Genomic DNA, 22,082 nt, shown 5'->3' with positions numbered 1-22,082 from the left:
TACCTATACCACTATGATGGGCTCAAAACCAACTTTCTGGCAATACCTTGTTTGCATAAAATAGAGTCTATATGCCCAAGATATGAGTGAAAACGTGAAGATAGGTCAAAAATGAGCTTGAAGGGATGACAGGAGTGCTAATGCAGTTTGATGTGGCACTGATGTCAACAAGTGACAAGTCCAAATTTTACGATCAAATGGTCATTAAGGAAAAAAAACCTTTAAAAATGACTCTTTCACCAAAAAATAAATCCAAATTATGAGAGAGAGACAAGTTGATTCCAGAAAAAAAATTTTGGTGGAAAAAAATAACATCTACCAAATAAAGTGAAAAGTGCAGAAAAAGATATTTCAATAGCTTTAAAGAAACGTACTAGATAGGAAGGATTAACATGGATTAGGAAACTCTCTCTAGGAAACAATTATCTCAATATGCACTTCTCAATGTGTAAATCTTGGACAATTAAAATGTAACCACAATAAAAGCACGAGTTAGAGAAAAGTAAGGAATCACGTGCCCTTAGGCAAAAATGTGTCCAAAAAAATGAGTTGACAATTCCAATGCATTTGGTCTAGAAAGGATCCCCCAAATCAAACACATGCATGTAGAGGGAGAAAGGAGGATGTAGGGTTAGGGATTTGACCTCAACCTCCATTCACAAGCTGCAAAAATAAAGATGTGCCTTCTCCAAATAACCATGCACAAGAATCTACAAATGCACCATGTAGATAACCAAAAACATCATGTGAGTTTCAACCCCTCTAAAAAAGGGTCAAAACCACTAAGAAAATATTGAAACCAATGTCCAAAGAAAATAAAACATAATACAAAGGTTTAAACCACTATATAGAGTGGTAAACTACCAGTATGGCCAAAATATCATCAATGAATGGGCATCCATTGCCTCCCAACATTATGACCATTGACATGCCATGTGGCACACTTGGGAGGCCACTCAAAAAAGTTGGAAATTTTGAAAAAATTTCTAGAATAAAAACAATAGCTCCCAAGAGAGAGCATTGATGTGGATAATCTCCAATCCACCATGAGTGCAAAGAATGGAAGACATGCATAGTGAACACCTTCAAACTTGCCAATAATAACCCATGCAAAAATTTGATGGGCACCAAGTGGCATAAAAGGAGATCAAATATAGAACACATAGTCAATGAGGGTTGATAGGTGCTAAAGAGGAGTGCATTGTACCTAATGAAAAAATCAATGCCCAAATGAGATGGTGTGGCCATCAAAACCTATGGATGAATTGGTGATTTGAAAGTGGTTCCAAGAATATCGCACAGTCTAAGAAATCATGATCAATCCAAAGAGTCCCCATCAAATGTTGTGCATCTATGTGGGTAGAGGATGCCATAAAAAAATTCCTCCAAATCCACCAAAACATGCTTCTCCTCCAACAAAGGAATAAGGAACTCAACCAACATGGTGCCCATCCAAAATAAGGAGAAGGCATAGGTACATGTGCCAAAAAAGATGCCCAATCATGGATAGCAAGAACAACAAACAAAGGAAGATCGCATCAAAAAATGTGTTCTCCCCAATCTATGTCAAAAAGGTGATGTAATGCAAGGCAGGAGTATCCCAAAGGAGATTTCCTAGCCCCCAACAATATAACCATATAGTGGAAACACAATAACAAGAATAAACAAAGTAAGATTTGATACCAAATTACAATAATTCATTCAAAGAATATAACTTATTACATGCAATATGCTTGACTGTAAGGCCTTCTGAGTTAGGGCCAAATACAAACAAAAAATTACAAAATTAGTTTTTCAAGATCTAACAAGATCCAACTTACAACCAATTCAGCAAGTCCAGATGCACAACTAGATAAGAACAACAAGAAGAATCCACACTTGTACCCTTAGGTCCACCAAGCAATCCTCTGGTTCCCAAGCTGCAACCCTAGCTTTCCAAAATTTGCTTCTCAACTTCCTTCCCCAAAACTAAACTGCCAAAAGACTCAACAAGACCCTTATTTATACTCAACTAAGCCACAAGTCAGCCCAACTCATTAAAAATTAAATTAAATCCCTCACTTAAATATAGGTTGAGCTACACGTCAGCTATAACACTAAATTGAATACCCATACACAAATTAAATGCCAAAGTTGGTGCACAGAAAACTCGACATGAATAGAACCAAAATCAATATTGGCACTCGGCACATATAGTAACTCAGCACTCACTATGTGCTATAGTAACTCAACACCAAGTTCTATAGTAACTCGGCACCAACTAAATGCTACAATAACTTGGCACCAACTAAGTGCTACAATAACTCAACACCAATTGAGTGCTACAATAAGTTGGCACCAACTAAGTGCTATAGTAACTCGGCACCAACTAAGTGCTATAGTAACTTGGCACCAACTAGAGCTATAGTAACTTAGCACCCACTAGACAACTCAGCAACACCATAAGATTCAAAACCACTAGCACTCTACTCCAGCATGTAGGATTGCAAGAATGCCTAGAATGCTCCTGCATCAAACACCTCAGGTTTAAAAAGATGTTCTAATAACTAGAAGAACATCTTCTAGGATTCAACACATAAATCCCAAACTGGTTCTTCATATACATTTCCTCCAAATCTTCAACTTGTATAGTCTTTCCCTTGTTCTTCTTCTGCTTCTTCACATCCATCTGAGGTGTGTGATGGGTCTACTTTCCATGTTGATCTCCAATTTTTTTAGAATCTATCAATTCAACTCAGCTGCCAATACTCAGGTTCCTCCTACTGAGCTCTTTATTTTGTAAAGGAAGTAGGAAAAACTTCCTACCACATTTCTCAATAGTAAACACATTCCTAACACAATCATGCACAACCCTGAAATCATATTGCCAAGGTTAGCCAAGTAACACATGACAATTGTTCATATCCACAATATCACACAACACTTGATCCTTATACTACCCAATCTAAAAATCAACAAGACATTGCTCCCTCACTTCCAAAGCATGCTCACCTTATAACCAACCAATCCTATAAGGATAAGGATGCCTCATTCTCTTCAAAAAAAGTTTCTAAATTATCTCTTCAACAACAAGGTTATCAATGTGAACACCATCCACAATCACCTTGTAGATTTTGCCACCAGACTTACAAGTCCTGAACAAACTAGTCCTTTGACAAGAATCCAATGTCCTCTCACCAACTAGTACTTTCCAAGCCAACAAACTCTCTCCTTGCTCAAGCTGACTATCTTGGACTGTAACTTCATTCACAATAGTAGTTGTCCTTCCAATCAAACATTCAAAAGATCTATGCCCTTCTTGAACACAATTGAAATAATTACCTCTAATTCCACCTCCACTTGTCCTTCATTTCTGTTCAATAGGTTTTGGTTCACCTTCTGCTTTCAATTTAGCTTGTGCTGAACTATCTTGCTTATTTTTCCCTTGGGAACTGCCTTGATTCTTCCTGTTTAGATTTTCCTCTTCTCTCAAGGCATACTGATAAGCATCCTCAATTGAAGAAATATTCAGCATGTTATGTTAAAATTCTTTAGAATAACTGAGAGGGGGGTGAATCAGTTATTCAAGGTCCAATAATGTCCAATACAAATTTTTTAATAAAACAAGGGTGAATCAGAAGTACTAGCCCTTTTACTTTCTTGTCAAAATCTTAATGGCATATAATTGAAATTATCATGCATGTGATTAAACATTAAACAATCATGAAAAGTAAACATGCATCACCACATAACACAAAGGATTTTGGTGACCTAGAAACCCTCCAGGAATAAGAAGGTAAAACTGGGGTGGGGATGACACCCACAAAATAACTACGCAATTGATTTCAACCACTTCTAATGGTTTTCCTTATTAAAGGCCTGCCCTATTAAAGGCTTTACACACTATCAGATGTGACCCTGTTAAAGGATTTCTACACCCTATTAGGAGGGTGCCCTGTTAGAGGACTTAATAACATTCAACTTAGAATCCCACCCTGTTAAAGGATTTACATATAGCTATTAGGCCCACCGAAGTGCATGGGATTTACAATCACCTTCTCAAAAGAATCTTTTATCCCTCTTTAAGGATCTCCTATCCTTCTCCTAAGGATCTCTTATCCTTCTCTTGAGGATCTCTTATCCTTCTCCTATGGATCTTCTATCATTTTCTTGAGGCTTATCCACCTAACTATTAAGCTAACTAGCAATGTAGTATTTCAATGTCTAATACAATGGTAAGAAAGTATTAAAAAGGTTTTGACCTAATAAAGATTGCAACTCTAACCTTGCAGATTTCATATCACTCTTTAGTTCTTTTTTTTGCTTGGCTTTTCTTCCTTACAGTGCTAACATATTGTCCACCCTTCAAGATCTATCTCCTTGATTTCTTCCACTTGTTATGCCAATGCACTCTATAGTCACTTGATCAACTCAGAGTCTTGATGCTCTGTGCTTACTCCTCAATGTGTCCTCTTCTTGACACTTCACACTAGCCTTCTCTTGGCTTCTTCACATGACCACTCTTATGACCAACTCCCTCTCACACACACTTGATCTCTGACTTGTAACTCCTTATAAAGAAGTTATGTTCTTCATTTCTCGCTCAAATATTCCCGCTCATCAATTTGATTTAATTTGAGAAAACAATATTGTTTTCCCTCCAAATTATTTTTTCTAGAAACTTCATGATAAATCCATTAGCATTCGCCTTGAATTGGTTTCCATGGTTTACATAAAATTCTATGACATCTACTCATCATCCTTATCATCCAACTAATTCACAAAATTCAATTTAACAAACTTATCGCTATTGATTTGGTGAATCTTTTGACTTAACAAATAATGCAGCAACTTGGCATCATTGGTTTACTGATGCTCGACTCCTTCTGTATTACTCAGCTTCTACTACATTTACTGATGCTCGGCACCTGAAGTCTTTACTTGAGTTACTCGGCACTTGAACAATTACTTGGCACTTGAACAATTACTTGGCACCTAAACATTCCTGTGTTGCTCAGCACATAAAGGATTGTTTGACACACACTAAAGTTGAACTTGCTTGGCTTCAACTAAGAATTTTCTTAGCTCTAACTAGCTTGCTTGGCTTTCTCTAATGAACTTAGTTAGGCTTTACAAATAACTTAGTTAAACCTTACATCTTTGATGTGTCTCAGTGTGTCCATCCTCTTAAAGTATGTCATCAATACATTATTTCATCAATGGCTCAGTTGATCCTTATACTTCATTACAACATCATAACTTCAACCTTTCTCTAGGTGCACTAGTTACATCTTATTGATTGCCTCCTCCTTATCAATCAACCAATTGATAGTATTTGGATCACTTAAGCAATTGTCATTCTTACAAGTAGCAAGTTTGACATCAATGACAAAACAATGATTGAAAACATTCTTTACCAATTCCATTATTCTTCATTCATGATCTTTTCAATCATTTCCAACAATCTCCCTCTTTGGCATTGATGGAAAACCAAATTGATCAATTAATTAAGTTGATCAACTTAGTTACCACCAAAATTATATACCAAATAGAAAAACTTGTTGTCATTACATATCTTCCTCTTTGTATAATGTCTCCCTCTTTTACTGATACAAACTGAATCCTTTGTTCTGCTTCTCCCTCTTGATTGTTGCATCCTTACTCTGTATTCTTGATCCTTCCTTCATAGCTGCTTGCTGATTAGTTTCTTATCTTTTCTAAATCTCCCTCTTTCATCTCTCCTTTCATAAATTCGCATACATCTCCATATCTTTACCTTTCATTGATTAGTTTCTCATAAATCTCCCTCTTTGACATAAATGCCAAAGATTTAGCATCTTCAACATGCTAAATATAAGCTTTGCATCTTCATGTTTTCTCCCTCTATCACCATGCTTGTGATTGATCTAAAATTTCTATTCCTATTGTCATCCTCTGCATCATTCTTCTAATATTGCAATGATCTACTCCTGTTCATGCAGGAAAACTTCTTTGTTGCTTTAGACTGTTTGAGTTAGGGGCATTGCCCCCAACTTGCCTCTAAGATATTCATAAGTATCCTTGGACAATGGTTTGGTGAAGATATCTGCAATTTGTTCCTTTGTGTGAAGGTACTCCATCTTCACTTGTTTGTCTTCCACCAATTCTCTGACATAGTGATACTTGATTGCAATATTCTTGGTTTTTGCATGCATTACTAGATTCTAGGATATGTTTATAGCACTTGTATTATCACAATACAGTATCACAGGTTTGGTTACCTCTTCTTTCATTCCTTTCAATAGATGTTTGAGCCACACAATGTTTGTGCAATTGACTACTGCTGCCACATATTCTACTTCTATAGTGGACTGAGATGTGCATGTTTGTTTCTTGCTAGTCCAAGTAACTAGCCTTTTACTTAAGAATAATGCTCCTCCACTTGTGCTTTTCCTGTCATCAATGTTGCCTCCCCAATCTGCGTTTGTGTATGCATTAAGTTCAAATTTCTCATTCTTTTTGTAGTATAGTCCAAAATCATCAATTCCTTTGAGATACCTCATTATCATTTTTACTTCCATGAGATGATTATCTCTCAGATGCTCCTACATCAAAAAGGACATGGGCTAGTGATCATTAATCACATGCAGAGATAACAATCAAAGGAGCACCAAAGCCCATGCAACTTTTTTTAATCAACTTTCTTTTTTTTGGACAAAGTAAATATCAATTTTTTTTCCAATTCTAATTTGAAAAAATAAAATAATTGTCACCTCATTTTGCATGCCCAAGCTATACTACCTAGATGCAAAAACAAATCGCCTAAGATTTCAATAGTGTCCAAACTAGACATATTTTATATGGAAATGAGGGTTTTTGAGTGCTCTAAGCTCAATGGTGATGTCCATTTGGGCTCACATTTCTCTTAAAAATAGGTCCTCCCAAATCTATTACAAAACACTTCTAAAAACTAAAACCCTCTAAAAGAGAAAAACATAGATCTGAAAACCAAGTCAAACTTCTTACAAACAGAATAGGAGCACGAAGATCTAAAGCTCTAGTACCATGTTGAAGTTGATGAAAGATCAACCTTATAGCTCCCAAGAATCACCTAAATGCAAACACCTATTATAGAAAGAGAGAAGCAAAAGCTATAGATGCTAGAATCCCTAGATCCATAGATGAGACATTATTGATAAGCAAAAAGAGAAATTGCTATAATCAAAAGTGAATGAATCATGTTTACAATGAGAGATTGTCCTTATAAATGAGATCAAAACCCTAAAAAGGTCTAACCTAGATTGCATCATAATAATTAATAAAAGAATTATTTATTAGATGCCTAAAGTTTAGCTTAAGAAAACTAGAGTTAACTAGAAAATATCTAATTACTCTAACACATATAACCTCATTTAACCACTTAATTTCTAACAAAAAATGCATGTTTAAAATATCCTTACCTAATCCAAAATGACTCCATCCTTATGATTTAAACTTATCATTATGATTCACACAAATTTTAGATCAAGCCATTTTATTTGATTAGAATCTATTTAGCTCCTTTTTTAAAACATATTTAAACCCCACAATGCTTATCAATTTGATGAAGTTAGTAGGGCCCCAAAGTAGGTCCAATCATTTTTTATTTTTTTGATAATTGTCCACTTTTTTCTAAGATATTTGAAACCAGGCTTTAAAAATTATCAAAAATACCCAATCTAACCCTAGTACTTGGCCCATGTACTCTCTAGCAAACAATATTTTAGTATGCCAAATCCTACCTCATAATGATTTTCCAGTCAAAAAATAACAACTTTCAAAATTACACTTTTCAAAGTGCCATGCAATCAAACATGTTAGAGATCAATAAAATGCATTCAGATTTGTCTTCGAACACACGTCAAATTGTCACTTGGGGGAATGAAATCTGGAACCTTGATAGGTTCTCATATGGAAAGTATAAGTATGAATTTTGGGCTCATTAAAAATATTCAGGTATATTTGGAAAATGCATGAAGTTGGGTATTTGGAATTGTAGAACAAGGAACATTAGAAGAACAATAGTTTTTTTGCAAATGGAAAGGACCTGGAAAAGTGTGCAAATGAATTTGTGAAAACTTGCAAATTGAGACACTTGGAGTATTTTTAGTGTAGAGCATGGTGGTGTAATCCATTTAGCCTCATCTATCATGTTTTTAAAGTTATGACATCTTGAACAAGCCTTCTAATCAATTTGCAGTTTCAGTTACCAGTAAAACATTGAAATTGCATTTGGAATCACATTTGAAAACTAGTCAAATGGATTCATCATAACCTCAAAATTGAAATATAGAAAGTATGTAATCCCTAGAATGAAATGGAAAAAGAGTCTCTTAATTGAAGTCAATTGAGTCAAAGTTATAACTTGTCAAATAGAGCTTTTGGTACACTATCATAAAGGGCAATAGGGCAATTTTAGTTTTTTTGCAAATGGAATCAGCTTTTGAAACTCATCAAATCGATTCATCAGAGCTTCAAATTAAAAACTTAGGATAAATTTTATGAATAAAATACAATGGTATGGCATTTTCCTCAAAATACTCATTTGGTCATAAAATATTCATCATCAAACAAGGCTTCCTAGAATTCTAAACAATATGCATCAACATAACAATATTAAACAACAAACTTTGAGGGATTCAAAATCTTGTCAAAATATATTGAAATCACTCTAAATATAAGGCATAGGTTCTTTGATATGTATACTATACATTCTCAATTTGAAATTCATGAAATGTTACTGAGTGTAAGATATTCAATTGCAAACTAGGCTTCCTTTTGTTGTTTGACACTTACACAAAATGCAAATTTCTTAAATGCTCAAAATGACAATTCATTAAATGACTCAGGATGTAAATTTATCATCATGAAACACATGCATGTACTGTATGAAAGGTGTTAAACACCTAAAATACATCATAGCGCTCAAAATTTTAGTCAGGTAGATATGCATGAAAAGCTCTTATAGGGGCTATTGAGACTTGGTATTCAGAATGGTACTCAAAATTAGTGGTTCAATTTTGAGTCCCAAAATAGTGAATTGGTTAGTCCAAAAGGCATGACTAACCACTTGTACAATATTTCTCTTTTATTGAAGGCATTCTTCCACTCATCTCCTTCTCTAATGTGAAAATGATGGTACCCACTCTTCATATCTATCTTTGTGAAATGCATAGCTCCACTCAAACAATTCATAATATCATCCATCTGTGGCAATGAAAATGTGTAATTGATTGTGATATTGTTGAGAGCTTAATAATTTTTACATATCATGTTTGGATTAACCATGGAAATAAATAACAATGATATGCAAATATTACCAATACCAAAAAATAATATATCACACAGAAGAGAACACAAAACACAAAGATTTAACATAGTTCACCCAATCCTTGGGCTACATCCACCAATAGAAAGTCTAATATTATTATTATCTATTAATTACAATCTACAATCCCTTATAGCTCAATACCACTGCAAGAAGCTACAATCTCATCATACATTATGAAATCTCTAACCTTAAGCTATTATATACAAGATTTTTGTCACTTGCAAATTTAGGGCTTGAATAAGTCATCCAATAGAAAAATAGTAGTTGACATCTTTTTCAATAATAAATTCAATTGATCTTTTAGGGGTGCTACCCCCAAAATCCCCTGTAGGGGCGTTGCCCCTTGGCCCCATCTTAGGGATACTGCCCCAAACCCCTATGATAAAATCTAGGGGGAAACCATGCTGAATATAGTGGGGGAAAATTTAACCTTTGAGTCTAGTTAGGCTCCACATTACAAAAATCTCACTTAAAGATTGAACAAACTCTAGAATAATAACCTCCCACTTAGAGATTAGTCATAGCACTACTAAACCTATAGCTCCCACTAGAATATCAAACCACCCTAGACTTTATTGTTCTTTTATCTATCCAATCTAGATGAACAATTAAAGTTGAAGAAAAGTTTAGCTTTTCCCTTTTCACTTCCTTGGTAAAAATATATATTAGATTATCATCTATATGTATCTTCTCTAGCTTTAACTATCCATCATTCAAAACTGACTTAATGAAATGGTAGCGCAACCATATGTGCTTTGTCTTTGAATGTAGAGTAGAATTCTTGGAAAGATGAATAACACTCTAGCTATCTATAAATAAATAATTGTATATCTATGGGTTCTCCAAATCTTCCATGAAGAATTGAAGCCACGTCATCTCCTTGGTTGCATAAGTAGTAGCAACATACTTTGATTCTATAGTGGATAAAGTATTAACCTTCTACGACCTAAAAATTCAACTCACTGATGTGCCACCAACAATAAATACATAACCTATAGTAATCTTCCTAGTATTAATATCCCCTACCAAATATGAGTCAACATATCCTTGTAAGTTAGTAGTACATCCCCTAAAATGTAAATACTTATTGAATGCTTGTCCTAAATATTTGAGAGTCTATTTAACTACATTCCAATGCTCAATTCTAGGATGACTCATATACCTGCTAACAACTTCCACTACAAGTGTATTATCTGGCCTAGTACATACCATGACATATATTAAGCTCCCTATAGATGAAGCATAAGGTACTTTGGATAGCCTCCTCTTTTGGTGTCTTTGGACACATCTCCTCAGTCAATTTTAAATGACCAAATAAAGGTGTACTAACAACTTTAGCATTCTACATAGAGAAACAGTACAACACCTTCTAAATATTATTAGCCTAAGATAATGTCAATTTTCTATTCTTCCTATCTTATCAAATCTTCATACAAGATATTTGTTTTGTTTCCCCCAAATTCCTTCATAGAAAATGAATGTGCTTATTGTTGTTTTAACCCCTTAATATGATCCATGTTAGACCCAACTACAAGCATATTATTGACATGTAAACATAAAAAAATGTAGTGTAATCAACTAACCTCTTAAAATAAACACAATGGTTAGAATAACATCGAGTATAACCATATTCATTCATAAACTATCAAATTTATGATACCATTATCGAGGTACTTGCTTCAAGCTATATAAATTTTTCTTCAATCTACAACTAAATTATCCTTACCTTTGACCACAAATCCATATTGTTGTGTCATATAGATATCTTCATCCAAATCACCATGAAGAAATGTTATTTTAACATCAATTTTCTCCAAATAAAAATCTTCAGTAGCCACAATAATTAAAATAGTAAAAATAGAAGTCATTTTAACAACAAGAAAAAATATCTCATCAAAATCAATATCATTTTTCTATGCAAACCCTTTTACCACTAACCTAGCTTTAAATATTTCCTTACCTCTATCATCTTCTTTCAATCTGTAAACCCATTTATTTTATAAAGTCCTCTTACCTACAGGTAACTTACATAAATCTCAACTCTAATTTTTTAGAAAGGAGTCTATTTCTTCAATCATTGTAGACTCCCATTAAATCTTTGTATCCACTTGCACAACTTCATCTTAACATTCATGCTCACTAGGATCTATTAATAAAATAGAATATAGTGAGGGAGAAAATCTATCTAGAGGTCTACTTAGCCTTTTTTACCATCTAACATTCATTGGGGTGTGTGGTATGTGTTTTTGCAATTGTTGCAGAGTGTGAGGGACTACTAGAACGTCATCCTTTTGGGTATCACCCAACACTAAATAGTCATTTTATTCCTTCTCATCCTGCTACAATAGATGTTTGTACAATACTTTCTCATTGAATATGACATCCTTACTTCTTAAAATTTTAAGATTTTCAAAATCTCAAAGCCTATAACCAAATTCATCAATGCTATATCCAAAAAATATACACTTCTTCTATTTAGCTTCTTTTTTGGTTCTATTTTCAGAATCTATATGTGTAAATGCTTCACATCTAAGGGTTTTGAGAAAAGAATAACTCATCTTCTTACTAGTCCATGCTTCCTCTAGAATACCACAACCCAAAGAGGTAGATGGACCTCTATTGTTCAAATACAAATTAGTATTGAAAGTATTTACCCACATATTTAAGGGTATTCCACCATGCAACCTCATACTTCTTGCACGCTCTATTATTGTTATGTTCATACATTCTACCACTCCATTTTCTTATGGAGTCCTTGGAATAATTTTCTATCTATGAATACCATTAGTGAAAAATTAATCTTCAAATTCATTACTGCAACACTCAGCACCATTATCAGATCTAAGGAATTTAACCTTTTACCAGTCTCATTTTCATTCAAGCATTTTCATTTCTTAAAACTTATAGATACATTAGATGTTTGTCTAAGGAAATAAAATATAACATAATAATGAGAGCCACCAAGAGAAGATAACTTAGTTGTTCCACATACATTTGTACACACGAGATATTATTTCTCAATTTTCTTTTCCTTCTCACTAATCCTCACAACACTCACTCTCGTTTACTTTCTATACACACAAATTTCATAGAAATCCATATTGACACATTTTAGACCTTTTTGTTTTTTGTTTTGAATGGAGTAATTTCATACATTTATCACTCATGTGCCCAAGTCTATTGTGTCATAATGTTGTTTCAGAAACTAAAGCAATTTTTGGTTCTCTCTACTCAACTATAGCAATTGTTCTTAAACATTCATTTTTTTGTAAAAAAATTAAAGTAAAAGGAACAATATGACATGTACAAAGATATAAGGTGCCTACTTTCACACCTTTTTCTACTAAAAAGAATCCATTTAAAACCATCCAATTTTTATCATTAAAAGTACTGTGCAACAACAACTATTCTTAAAGATTCATTTTTCTCTAAAATAATTAAATTAAAAGGAAAAATATGATATGTACAAAGATATAAGGTACCTACTTTCACACCTTTTTCTACTAAAAGGAACCCTTTTGAAACCTTCTAGTTTTCATCATTAAAAGTAACTGTACAACCCTCATCATTGGATTGCACTACTAAAATTAAATTCCTACTCAACCTTAGAACATGTCTTACCTCTTGTAGTAGCCAATGATTCTCATTCTGTAACTTAATCTTAATTTTTTTCCTTTCCAACAAATCTGACAGGGTCATTATCCCCTAGATAAACTAGCCCAAAATTCCCTTGGACATAATTAAGAAAATAAACACTATGGGGAGTAGCATGAAATGAAGCCCTAAAATTTAAAATCCATGAATCATTAGCACTTTCTAAAGAAAGAAGCAAATCCTCTTCCAATTTATTACTTACCACATTTGCATCCTTCCCACCTTGTTTTTCTCCTTCATTTTTCTTTCAAGTTCAAAAATCTTTCTTCTTATGCCCTAGTTTCCCACAGTACCAGCAATCACTTGGACCTCTTCATTGAGACCTCTTTCCCTTTGATTTTTCTCTTGATTTCCCACAATTTTTTTTAAAAAATCCTGTCTCATTCGTTCTACCTCTGCTTTGTACATTCAAAACACTTTCTGATGTACATCCACCTAAGTTTTTCCTATGACTTTCCTCACTTAAAATAACACCAATTACATCATCAAATTCTAGGGAGTTAGATCTAGAAATAATTGCTCATAACCATGACCAAGCCATTCCAGCTTTCAGGAAAAAAAAAACAAAAAATCAAGAAAGCCCTAATTTCTTCATCAAAATTAATATTATTAGAAGATAATTGATTGGTAACCACATTAAAATTATTTAAATGATCATAAATATATCCATCTTATTCCATTTTCATATTAAATAAATGCTTCATGAGAAATACCTTGTCTAAAGTAGAGGGATTTTCATACAACATTTCTAGGGATTGCATTAACTTTTTAGTGATTTTTTCTTTTGTAATATTAATTGCCACTAATTGTGCCAAGCATAATCGAACACTTTCAAATTCCTTTTGATTTAGAACATGCAAATCCTCATATTTTATAGTGTTTATTTTCTTGGATTTTCCCAACAATGGACACTATAAATCCTTCTGATAAAGGTTGTCCTCTATTTACATTTCCATTACTAAAAGTTATGCCCATTAAAATTCTCAACCTTTAACTTAACCTCATCTATCATTTTTCCTACTATACCATGAGACTTTTCTACTAAGGATAGCTTAAGAAAAAAATTACCTCACTCTGATACCATTTGTTAAGATTAAGACAGAAATAAAAATTACATACAAATATAACCAATGTCAAAAAATAATAAATCACACTAAAGAAAACACAAAACACAAAGATTCAATGTAGTTCACCCAATCCATGGGCTACATCCACCAACATCAAGTCCAATATTATTATTATCTAGTGATTATATTTTGTAATCCCTTATAGCTCAATACCACCACAAGAAGCTAATATCTCATCATTCATTATGAAATACCTAACCCTAAGCCATTTTATACAAGCTTTTTTCACTTACAAAATTAGTGCTAGAATAAGTCATCTAATAGAAAAATAGTAGTAGGTGCCTTTTAGAATAATAAAGTCAGTTGAGCTTTTATGCCAAAACCCCATAGTAACATCTAGGGGGAAACCAATTCTAAGCATATAGCATAATGGCAAGCATGAGAAAAGGTAGGGGAGGGATTCAAAATTTGAATTCAGAGAAGGGAGGGATTCCTCTGGAATGTCGAAACCAAAACCCTAGTCTAGAACATGGGTCACAGAAGGGGGACTGTCAAGGATCTTCTGGTATAGGGGATCAGTTAGAGAATATTGATGGGGACCCAGATGCTGCCCCCAAGGAATTGGTCAAGATTTTTTCAATTTCCAAAGTGGGTCAGTTGGGATCCACTAAATGGTCATCGCTTTTTAGGGTCAAGCCCTTAAGTAAGTCATCTTTCCCACCTATTAAGATTCTCCCTGAGATAGAGAAAGGTTCTTGTACCATTGCCATCTTGGATGAAATCATGGATCATAGCATTTGATCCATGGCTTCTACCTTGAATGGTAAATTTTTGGGGTGTAGACCAAACATAGATGATGTTAGAACTTTCATAAAGAAGAAATGGGCTCTTGAAGGCCATGTTTCAGTCATGGCCATGGCCAAGGGTTTTTTTTCGTTTGAATTCACTTGCATGTAAGACCTTTCTAACATTCTCTTTGAAAGAAAGTGGGCTTTTGGTCACTCCACTTTGGTTCTCCAGAAGTGGTCATCTAAGTTGAACCTGAATGACTCATTCTTTGGTCAAGCCCCTTTGTGGGTTAGACTACCTAAGCTACCATTAGAATTCTGGAATGAAGAAGTTTTTGTGGGGCTAGCTAGGTCTTTTGGAGAAATTTTATCTATTGATCCAATAACAGCCTCTAAAAGATGCCTCAACTATGCATGCATCTACATAGGGGTAAGGGAAGATATAGACATGCCAGAAACTATGGCATTTCACTCCAAACTTGGAGTGCATGTTCAAAAACTGATCTATGAAACTGTGCCTTCACTTGCTTCCTTTGTCTGAAGTTTGGACACAAGGAAAATCAATGTCCTAGGGTTGCGATGCAAAAATGTAAAGCTCCTATTACCTCTTCCAAACCAAAGAAGAAATCCAAGCCCACTGGCACTTCTGTCAAAGGGAAGAAGAAATTGATTTGGATATGAAAACCTACAAAGCAGACTAAGAACCAGGATGGCAGGGAGGTTAAGAAGAATGCTATCAGGTAGGATGGAGCTCAAGGTGAAGAAAGTGGTAATGGTCTCACCCACCCTATCTCAGAAAAGCTGGATGGAATCTAGAGTAGTGATATAGTACCAAAGGATCCTTCTGTGGAAGGCCCAACTATTGATGCAATAGCTATGGTAGGAAACAATGTGCTGATTGAGATAGAGTAGAATGAAGGAAGGCAGGAGACCCCATAGTTGGAGATTACAAGTGTCTCTGACTTAGGACCCCCAAATAGTGGTGATGTTGATCTCCTAAGGGTAGAGGATCACAATCAATGTAATGGACTCATCAGTGTTGGGTCTGGTCAAATGGGAAGTCTTGTTGCTCCTCAAAAAAAAATTCTAGCATCCTAAGGTTTGGGGACAAAGAACCTAGAGCTTATTAACAATTCTTCCCCAGATCAAATCTCACAATGGGAAGATTGGATGACAATTGCTCTCAAGATAGTAAAAATGGCTGGAGTTTGGTTAAAAAGAAGAAGAATCAAAATTGTGACCACCCTCCTCTATCACCAGTGACACCTAGAAGTATGATTAAGATTGATGTCAGGGTAAAACCTAAGACTCCAAGAAGGAAAAATCTGAATCAATTATTATAAGAAGAGACTAGAAAAAACTTGGCAGATGGGAGCCAAAGAACCATTAAGGAATACTCTGGAAGAAAGAAATGAAGATCATATCTTGGAATATTAGGGGCCTAAATGGGGCTCATAAACAAGAGATAGTTAGGAATATGATTAGAGATCAAAGACCAAATTTTTTATTGATTCAAGAAACAAAGATGAGAAAATATGTGGTAGGCAAGCTCTCTTTCAACAAAAGCATGAGTAGCAAGGCCACAGATTTGGAGGGAGCTACAGGAGGTGTGTTGATGCTCTATAACAACAAGTCTTATCAGATTTCTACCATCTATAATGTAGGTAATGCCCTCCTATGTAAGGTGTCCCATATTAATAGTGATGATTCTTGGTTTATTCTAAATCTGTATGCTCCCAATTCTAAAGGGGAGAGAAAGGTCTTTTGGGCTAAGATTCTAGAGGTTATAAGAATTAATAACATAAATAAAGGGATTATAATGGGGGAGTTCAATTCCCCCCTTTCTGATGATGAAAAACGTGGAGGGCTTGCCCTAGATCAAAAAAGTAAGTTAGACCTTTTGAATTTCATTAACAATTTGGCTTTTATGGATGTTGATCTTCTGGGGGGTAGATTCACATGGTCTAATAGGAGAGATGGAGGAGAATGTATCGATTTCCATCTTGATAGAGCCCTTATTTCCCCTATTTGGTTGCAAACCCATTCCTATAGATTCTCCCTTCTCCCTAGAGTGGGATCGAACCATTCTCCCATATCGCTCTCTATTTTCCCTTTAATGATCAAACAAACTTTTCCTTTTTAGTTTGAGAAAATGTGGATTTCCCACCTAGCTTTGGAAACCAAGATTACTTCTTGGTGGAACATTGAGGTGGAAGGTACAACAATGTTTAGGGTAGCTCAAAAACTGAAGAATGTGAAAAGAAACATTAAAGTCTGGAAAAAATCAGACTTTGGCCACTTATTTTAGGAAAAGGATGAGAAGTCTAATCAACTCCATATAGTTTAGGAAGAGATTCAACAAGAAGGATATAATGACCAAAATTGGTTGGAGGAAAGGTCTATTCTCTCTGACCTCCACAACATCATCTCTAGGAAGGAACATTTTTGGAAACAAAGATCAAGAGTTAATTGGCTTAAAGAAGGAGACCAGAACACCGAGTTCTTCCATCTTTCTACCCTTAAACATCATGGTAATAATAGGATTTCTAGCATCAAGAAAGGACAAACTTTTTTATCTAAGGATGATGAGATAGTGGATGAAGCTATGCAGTTTTTCTCTTCTCTTCTCACCAAGGATCCTTCTCTCTCAGTGCCTAATCAAGAGGACATATTATCTGTTATTCCCTCACTAATACCCAGAGGAAATTTTTCAAGCTCTCAATTCCCTCCCATGAAACAAGGCCCCTAGCCTGGATGGTTTCTCAGCTTTTTTTTTCTAGGTATATTGGGAGGTGGTCAAAGGGATGTTATGAAGGTTGTGCAACAATTCTTCGGGGAAAGAAACTTTTTGAAAGAACTCAATGCCACTTTTTTGGTTCTCATACCAAAAATCCCTAGGCCAAATTTGATGAACAAGTTCAGGCCCATCAGCCTTTACAACTCCTTCTAAAAAATCATATCTAAAGTCCTAACCACAACAAACTAGTTTCATCCCAATGAGACAAATTCTAGACTCTATTATCACAATGCATGAGGTGATTCACTCTCTTGAAGCTGGTAAGAAGGAAGGTTTTCTACTCAAGTTGGATATGTCAAAAGCTTATGACAGGGTGGACTAGAATTTCTTGATGGCTATCCTCCAAGCTTTTGAATTTGATGCCTAGGTTTGTAAACTTATCTTTCAGCTTGTCTCTTCCCCTTCTTTGTTATATTTTGTTAATGGTTCCCCCTCTAATTTCTTTTTCCCTTCGAGAGGGCTGAGACAGGGTGATCCCCTATCCCCTATTCTCTTCATCATTTTAGTTGAATTTTTAGGAAGGCTAATTCTGAGAAAAAGATAGGACTGGAGTCTACAAGGTCTCAAACCTTCTTCTGGTCATTCTTCTTTCACCCACTAGCAATTTTTGTATGATACTATTATGGGGGGAGATGCTTCAGTCCAAGAGGCCAAAGTGTTTAAGGGTTTGTTGAATACTTACACTAGGGGTTCTAGCTAGGATATAAACTAAGAAAAGAGTTTGGTCTACTTCATCAACACTCTACTTGATAGACATAGGAAAAATTCTCATATCTTGGGAAGTGGTATTGGGACCCTTCCAACAAGTTATCTTGGTTTTCCTTTGGGGTCCAAACCCCCAAACTCTTTTTGGAATAGCATCATTAATAGATTCAACAAGAAATTAGCTAGCTAGAAAGGTGCTACCCTTAGCCAGGTAGGCAAATGCACTTTGGTGAAATCTATATTCCAAATTCTCCCCACTTATACCTTAAGTCTCTTTGGGATATTAGCTAAGCATGCTAACAGAATGGAGAAGATTTAGAGGGACTATCTCTATACAAGGGTTAAAGAGCACAAGAGATATCATCTTGTTGCTTGGGACCAAGTTTTCCTTCCCAAATGCAATTTCTATTGGGGTCTTGGTATTAGAAAAATCAAACACCTCAATAATGCCCTACTAGCCAAATCGATTTGGCACACCTGCAAAGGTAGTCTCTCATCTTCTTGCTTCGTGAGACTAAGATTCCTCAAGGATCTTACATATGGAATCAGATCCAAAGGCAAAATTCTTGGCTAAGTCCAAGGCTAAATGGAAAGTTGGAAAAGATGTAAATATATTATTTTGGCAGGATAATTGGATGAACTAGGGACCTCTTATTGATCACCCTAGTAGATGGGAAGAGCTATGCATAAGAAGATATGGTCTAAAAGTCAGTGATTATACAATTGGTCATGGATGGCAAGACCTGTCTATGATATCCTCAGACCTCTTAAATTTTTGATGATTAGCCTAAATGCTATATTCATTAATAACAAGAGGGATGAAGTCATTTGGGGAGATAACTCGAATGGGAAATACTCTGTCACCTATGGGTATTTCTCATTGTGGGATAGAATGGAGAAACCTATCTGGGCTAAAGCTTGGACTCTTAGCCTTACCCCAAAAATTAACATCTTCTTCTAACTTTTTCTCCAAGAAAAAATCCTTACTTTAAACAATTTGGCTAAGAGAGGTTAGATTATCCCCAATAGGTGCAGCTTATATAAGCACGATTTGGAGATAGTCAATCACTTATTTATTCACTACCGCTATTCCTTCAAGGTTTGGAACCTCCTGACTAGGGACCTTGGGGTCAGTTGGTGTCCTCCAGCTAACATCCAAGAGTTCTTTAGCCAATGGAAGAGCTTACATTCTGGTATGATAACCTAGTTAATATGTTATTGGTCCCTTCTACACTTCTGTTGGACAATTTGGAAAGAATGAAACAATTGAATCTTTAGAGACAGGGAATCCCCCAAATTTGTTATTACTAAGAAAATTGAAGGATTAATGAAGGAGAACTTCACCACCACAAAGGAAGGAAACATTGAAGAAGGTGGGAATAACAGAGAAAGGAAAAATGATAGGGACAGGAAAAGATAGGAGGCCAGGTTGGTTTTCCCCTCTAAAAATTGGTACAAAGCCAATTTTTACAGGGCAGCCAAAGGGAACCCTAGCCCTGCTAGTAGTGGAGGCATCAACAGAAATAGCTATGGAGGAGGTGTTGCAAATTTTTCATACCCTCTTGGATATCAGATGAATGATTTCATAGAAGCCAGTGCAGCTAGTCACATTGTTAAACTGGCCTTGGCTTCTAGGATTGAGAACCTCTGGTTGGAGGGGGACTCTTTAAATATTATAAATTGTCTAAATGGTCATTTTGTGCCTTCTTGGACCATAGTGAATGTGATCAAGGAGTTAAATTTTGGCTTGGGTAAATTCAAAAAGACCTATATCAGTCACATAGACAAGGAGGCCAATTCAATAGCTAAATGGTTCACTAATGAAGTAGTCACTAAAAATTTAGCGATGATGTGGCATATCAGCGACAAATTTCTTGTGGTAGTGAATTATTTAATTCTACTAGACTGCATCTAGGGAAGTACTAAAACAATCCAAAATTAATAATGGTAAGATATGCTAGATTTCATGTCAAACTTGGAGTTAATGAAAATCATGCAAAACTCTTTTCAAACCATTATAGCATGTACGTATGGCACACTTTATGGGTTATCTTGTATACAACCATTAAAATTGATAAATGAAAAAACATTTTTGAGTTTTGCATTTTGAAAGAAGTTGAGGTCTGTAACAAAACTGTGAGCAGGTAGGGGCTTATTGAACCAAAGGAAACCATGGTGGGGAGAGAAGTAGGAGGGAGCCGTCAGGGGAGGGGGAGACCTGGAAGAAAAAATTGAAGGTTTGACATAAGCTAACATAAGCTGGAGAAGGGAGGTATCACAAGATTCCTAAAGAAGCTCCATGGTTTTGATGTAGAGATCACTAGGACTATAGTGGATTCCTTGAAAAATGGGAGAGTTAAAATTGATGGGGTCACCCACCACATCAATGCAGAATTGATAGCCCAGGTTATGGAGATCCCTCTGGAAGGGATTAACTTCTTCAAAGATAAGAAAATGTCAGCTAACGATGTTAAAGATTTTGTGAAGGATGAAGATAAAAGGAAGAAACTCATTAAGATGGAGACGTATTATGAGATGGAGTCCATTAAAAATCTTTGGAGATATGTCTTAAGGGTTATTATTGAATATATTTCTTTGGACCCTAGATTTGATAGGATTAGAATGCATCATTTCATTCTGATTAATCATTTTAGGCATGGAATCAAAATTTCTTTTTTATTTTATCTTTTTACCTCCATGAGCAAGGGTATTGAGGGTTTTAAGAGGAAACATACTACTAATCCAACCCTTCACAAGGGATTACTCCTCCTAGTCTATGAGTATCTAAATACTTAGACAAGGGGAAAATCCCTTGGTGATACTAGGTGTGCATCTAAGGAAACTAGGTATTTGGACTCAGAGGAAGTGCATAGCATAAAATTAGAAGAAGAGGATAATACTTCCTCTAAAGGTAAAACCCCTAAGGAAGAAAGGAATGTCACTCCTTCTACCTACATTCCCTGTAGAAAGAGCCCTAGAAGCTTACCCCCCAATCCACCAATCTCTGAGCATCAAGAAGAGGAGGAGGATAATGATGAAGAAGAGGATACATAATTAGAGGAAGAGAAGAAGGGGGAGGATAATGAGAAGGTGGAGGAGAAGGGGAGGGAAAGTGATAAGGAGGAGGAGGATTTAGCAAACATGTCAGGGAATCCCAAGAAAGGGAAAGTAGATGAGGATTTGCTTGTGGAAGAAACCAATGACTAGATTCCAAAGACTGTAAGCCCTAGCCTATCTATTTCTTTGCCTGAGGGGAAGATAGAAATTTGGGTGGAAGAGAGTGGGGAGGTGATAATGAAAAACAAGAGGAGGTCTTGGAGGAATTTTAACACAAAAACCATGAAATTGGGGTTGTCAAGGAGCTAATGAATCTCCAAGTGATGGAAGACAATGATGGCAAAGCCCACTTTGATGAACTAATTGATCCTACTCTAGTTGTTATCTTAGATAATACAAGGGAAATTAGCCTTAATCTCTTGAACAATACAAAGGAAAACATGATAGACAATTTTCAGTCTATCAAATGGTTGTTCCATGAAATTGAAGACCTTAAGGGGAAAAGAAGCCAGGAAGGAAGCCAACGGAACAACAATGACTAGGGGCATTATGAAGAGAAGAGAAGCTAAGATGGAGGCCAATGGCACAACAATGTCTAGGGACACAATGCTGACCAGGAGGACAGAATCACCAAGGTTGAACAAAGAGTCCAAAAGATGGAATTCTCCCATCAAGACTTGGCTAAT

The sequence above is a fragment of the Cupressus sempervirens genome, chromosome 7 (assembly GCF_028749045.1).
Source record: "Cupressus sempervirens isolate cs-2001-9-10 chromosome 7, ASM2874904v1, whole genome shotgun sequence".
Lineage (NCBI taxonomy): Eukaryota > Viridiplantae > Streptophyta > Pinopsida > Cupressales > Cupressaceae > Cupressus > Cupressus sempervirens.
This window is presented reverse-complemented; position numbering follows the sequence as displayed.